The following is a 5,067-nucleotide window of genomic DNA, read 5'->3' on the forward strand; positions in this document are numbered from 1 at the left end:
AAGCAGAGCGTCAACTTTACCGAATCCAGAGAGGGAGCATCTGACGACTCAGTTTGCACAATAAGCTGCTTCTTATTCTCGTCAGTTTGCGTTTGGTCTTCTACCTCCACCACAAAGTGCTCTAGCACCGGAAGCCGCTCGTGTGAGCGTTCCTTTGCATCACAGTGCTTCAAGCAAGATGAAATAGGAGTTAGCGCTGAGCTGTCCGCATTAATCTGCTGCTCTCTCTTCTCCGCGTTAACGGAGGCTGGTTGGATTTCAGGAGTCGCAGCTGGTTCACTGTTTTCGGGGCTCGGCGGTTCGGGTGCGCAAGACGGATCTGTCTGATCGAGGAAAAGATTCTGTGCTTGCTCATTCGCTTGAGCACCCTGAAGCTTTTGCGAAAGCTCTCGTGCTCGAGAGCGCGTAAGTGCCATGCAAGCCAGATCTTCAGCGAAGGAGAGACCTTTTTCTCTAAGTAGCTGCTCTGACTTATTTGAGAACAGGTACCGCAAATGTGCAGGCAAATTGGCGCTCACTGCTGCTTCCGTTTCCAGTTTACCGAAGGCTCCTTCTAGAGTTACCTTCGCTATTGGTAAACATACGCTTTGGTCCCCCGCGACTTGCCTGATCCAGGCGCATTCGCCTGTGTAGTCAGCGGGGAAAGCACACGAAGGGTGAGCAACGTCCATGGTTGCCGCTGAGTCACGAAGTGCCTTAGTTTTCTTCCCATTGATACATATTTCCTGCATGTACGGTTCTAACAATTTCATGTTTTCATCCGTCTCTCGTATGCTAGCGTAAACAATTTTCCGCTGCTTGCAGTTGGAGGAGATGTGACCCTCTCTGTTGCAGTTATAGCAGACAATGGGTCGTCGCTTTTCGAACACGCGAGTTACCCCGTCCCTTGGATCCCGCGGCTCGGCAGACTTTGGTGACTCTGCCTTATTTCCGTTACCTGCTGGCTTCGATCCCGAATCATCTTTTCGGTAATCATTCCGCGGTAGTGGCGAGTTTTGGTTCGGGACCTTTTTCGCAGAAAATTCCCCTTTTCCTGATCTGTCACCGCAAGCTACCTTGCTCTGAAGATTTCTACGAACGTAGTACTCCTCAGCGAGCTGCGCTGCTTTGTCCAAGCTGGTTTCCGTGAGCCTGTCCAGCAACCACAGCCTCAAATCCTCTGGGATTACGCTGTAGTACTGCTCCAAAGCGATACACTCCAGCACCTGGTCGTGATTGTTGTAGACTTCCGCACTCTTAAGCCACTCCTTTAAGTTGGCTTTGAGTCTATACGCGAAGTCCGTGTGGGACTCTCCGCTTTTCTTTCCCTGGCGGAATCGCTGTCGAAATGCTTCCGCCGACAGCCGGTATTTTCGCAACAGTGCACTTTTTACTATCTCGTAGTCGTCGCAGTCACTGTCTGACAGACGCGCCACCACTTCCGCCGCCTCGCCGGGAAGGAAAGGAAGTAACTTCTCTGCCCAAGCACTTTTGTCGATATACGACTTTCCGCATGCACGCTCGAAATTTACAAGGAAAAGTGCAATATCATCTCCTATTCTGTTCACTGGGACAGAATCCTTCAGTGTTTGTCTCAGCTGTTCTCCGGCCAAGGATGCAGGACTGGAACGCGCCGTGTCCGTACGGCTTGAAGCGTTTTCAAGCTCCTTCATTTTGAGAGCATGCTCACGGGCCTCTCGTTTTTCCTGTGCCTCGCGCTGCTCTTGTCTTCTCTGCTCCTCGCGGAGCTCTTGCTTTTCCCGTTCCTTTTCCTCTCGGCGTTCTACAATTGTTCCCCAAGCCTCTCCGGCCTCCTAACCCGGAGCATTGGCACGTTACAGCATGCCGGACGAACTATGTCAAGCAGATGCTTCGCTTCAGGCTTTCTACCATATTAAATCAATAATTCCCTTATAGTGGTCAAGATTTCTCTCTTCCTCCCATTAAATTAATCCGTAAAATGTTCTATGAATACATATTTTTAAATTAAGTGGTCTATTGTGCAGCATGTCTCTGTATTATTTTCATGTATGTTTCCTAATTTACCTTGTGCTTTTTTGTAATCTAATTATTTCTCCATTCATTATTTATTCATTGTGTAAGCGTGACTTCTCTGCTGTTAAATGCCATCACATACAGGGGCAGCCGGGGCGTCAAGCTGCTCTTCGAAGCAGCTTTTTAGTGGCTGCTCCTTTCCTTGTATTAAAGGAAAAATAAAGTATATTATAATATTATTATTATTAAATTGCTGTTTTGTATTTCCCAATGTGATGCATAGTGCACTGAATTTTTCAAGAGGTACCTGTGTAACATTTAGAATATTACAATGCAATTTTTATTAAATACAATAAATATTAAATAAAATTACATAAACATGCAACATTCCTATTCAGTGGTCCTTGTTTGGAAATGCTTACAGTTATTATTAAGACTGTTGGGAGGGGGGGCACTGATTTCAGCCTACTGCATGTTTCCTTTTTTCAGCCGTTCTATGAACATCTTTGCCGATGTCATTGTGCAAGTGCATGCAAAATGTTTTCAGCCAGCAGCAAGAGGCTCATGCTAGTTGGTCACTGTCTAATAAGGCCAGTGCCCAGCAAGCATTTGCATGCCTGTTGCTTATGAGTTTTTTTGTTGTTTTTTTTCAAGAATAATTTTTCTCAGTAATTTCCTCTTGCAAAATAAACTGTTTCCTTCGTTAGTTGCCTTGTTTTCTGCCTGAATAATTCCTCATTACCAAGCCTTTGTGTTGTTCCTAGGCCCTAAATTACATCATTCACATCACAGCTTGCAGCTCGGCGACCTATGGGTACTAATGTTGTCTCAGCACAACGCAGTGGCCCAGTTTATGGAACTTGACTGTTAGATTTGGAGAACCCGACTTCGATCCTGCCTTGGTGTCTGCGTTTCGATGGTGACTAAACACAAAGCTGGCCGTGCACTGGGCAATCTCAGTGTATGTTAAAAAAAAGGCGCAGTAAGCTTGTGCACATCCCGACTATGGCATTGCTTAAAACTTGACATGCTAAATCCTGTAAACAAAAAAAATCATGTTCTCAAAACCTATGGGCAGAGGATGTACAGACAGCACTAAATGGGTGCTTGAATGAAGACAGTCGATTTGTTAATTTTCAGTAGGTGAGCGGCGGACCGGTCACCGGGAAGTGTCTGTCATATGAGAACAGGTGAAAGGAGAAATGATAGTGGTATTGATTATTAGAGGTTATGACTTGTGATGACCCACATGTGTACCGACGACCTGTATTCGCAATTGATTTGAAATGAATAAAATGACTTGTAATGACCAAATGTCTAGCAATGACTTGTTACGACTACAATTGATGCACGAGTGCTTGGTATTCCAGCCAAGCGGCAAGAAGTCCTGTCATTGACACCGCTTAGTAAGAGTCGTTTAAGCACTTGATGTTTTATGTGCATGCGCTGTTATGTGTACGCATGTGTATGCCATGTTTACAAATGTGGAGCACCACCAAATCGTCTGACAGCTGTTCCGATTTTTGAAGTCATGTGCCACACAAAAAGTCCTGTCTGTAAAGCTTACTATATTTAATCAACATCAAGCAACACAGGTAGTGAATATACCCCTTGTTAGCTATCAAACTAGACTGTTTTCTGCAGTGCAACACACCATACCGCAATTCCTATTATGTCAAAAGGTAAAAATACGGCCAGCAAAAACAAAGATAATAGCAAGGTTGAGTCTTTCCCAATCTTCATACAAAGAACATATCTGTACTAAAGCGGGGGGAAAATGGTAGCACATCTGTGGCGCACATTGCAAAAATAAAGGAATAAAATAAAATGCTGCGATAGCAGCAACTAGTGAAAACGTGGTCTGTGCGTGTCTCTTCCCGATTTTTCCTCACATCCAACTTCATAAAACCTTTCTTGCCATTTGTGTGTTAATTGCAGCGCGAATGTTACTGAAATTCACGCCAATCGCAGCCCAAATGCTTTGTGAACACAAACACGACCCAAGGACGAAAGTTTGTGCTGATCACCGGTCGTTTACAGTACGGAGACAGTAAAATGGAGGCATGTAGAGAGCACAGCATTGCATTAAAGCCACCGACGACCACAGACGTGACACAGGCGTGATCACGCGCACAACTCATCACTTCGCCACGAGACGTATGCACACGGTGCACAGCGCGCACACATAAGCGCGCACACACACATACGTCGAATAAAATTACACATCACAGCATGCGCGTTGGACGCGGAAGCTTTTCGGCCATCACCGGAGACACACTTAGTCACAAGGACGATTTTATCGCACATTCTATTTTTTTCTTTCTTTTCACTGAACTCTCACTGATTAACGATGTGCTTGGCTGTGTTACTGCGCCGCGAAAGGGGCCCAAATGCTTCGTACGCTTGCAGCCGGATGCCGAAACGCAGAACCAGTGATTTAAACAGTTGCAGAGAAATAGACTGCTGGAGAACGAATGCTGACAGTGGAAAAAACGAACTAGTGAGCGCACAGGCCAAACAGCAAAACACCCGACTGCGATCTTCGTTGCTCACTTCGGCTCGGCCCGTGTTCACCAGAGTGGCTTCCACGAACACCCTCAGCAACCACGTTAGTCATTTTACCTCATGACACAATCTTAAGTCGCAAAAAAGCAACGGCACGGATCTAGCACAACGCAAGAATGGCAATGTTTACATCTCAAAGCTGGGACGGGGCCAGCACGTCCCTGCTTTCCCCTGTTTCGCTACTTAGGTACCTGCCGTCCTTGTGTCTTAGCTAAGACGGCACTAGAGTCGTAATCTTGCAAGCGACTTATTCAAGTCAAGACTGAAGCCCAGTCTTGGCTCCAGTCTCAAGCAGCCATGCTAACGGCCTATCCTTAAGACTGCAGTTAAGTCTGGACTTAGCTAAGACAGTCTTAAGATCGTTTGTGCAATCGGGCCCTGGTTACATGAAAGAGGCTTATTCGTTCCCTGGAGAACAGACTGTATCCTTTGCAAATAACCAGAGACAATCGAGCACGTCTTTTTGGATTGCTGGGACCCAGTCTTTCACTGGGATGTTCTCCAGAGAACACTAAAGAAAGACCTTCC

Source organism: Amblyomma maculatum, unplaced genomic scaffold (assembly GCF_055883805.1).
Source record: "Amblyomma maculatum isolate TAMU_Amacu unplaced genomic scaffold, ASM5588380v1 scaffold_20, whole genome shotgun sequence".
NCBI lineage: Eukaryota > Metazoa > Arthropoda > Arachnida > Ixodida > Ixodidae > Amblyomma > Amblyomma maculatum.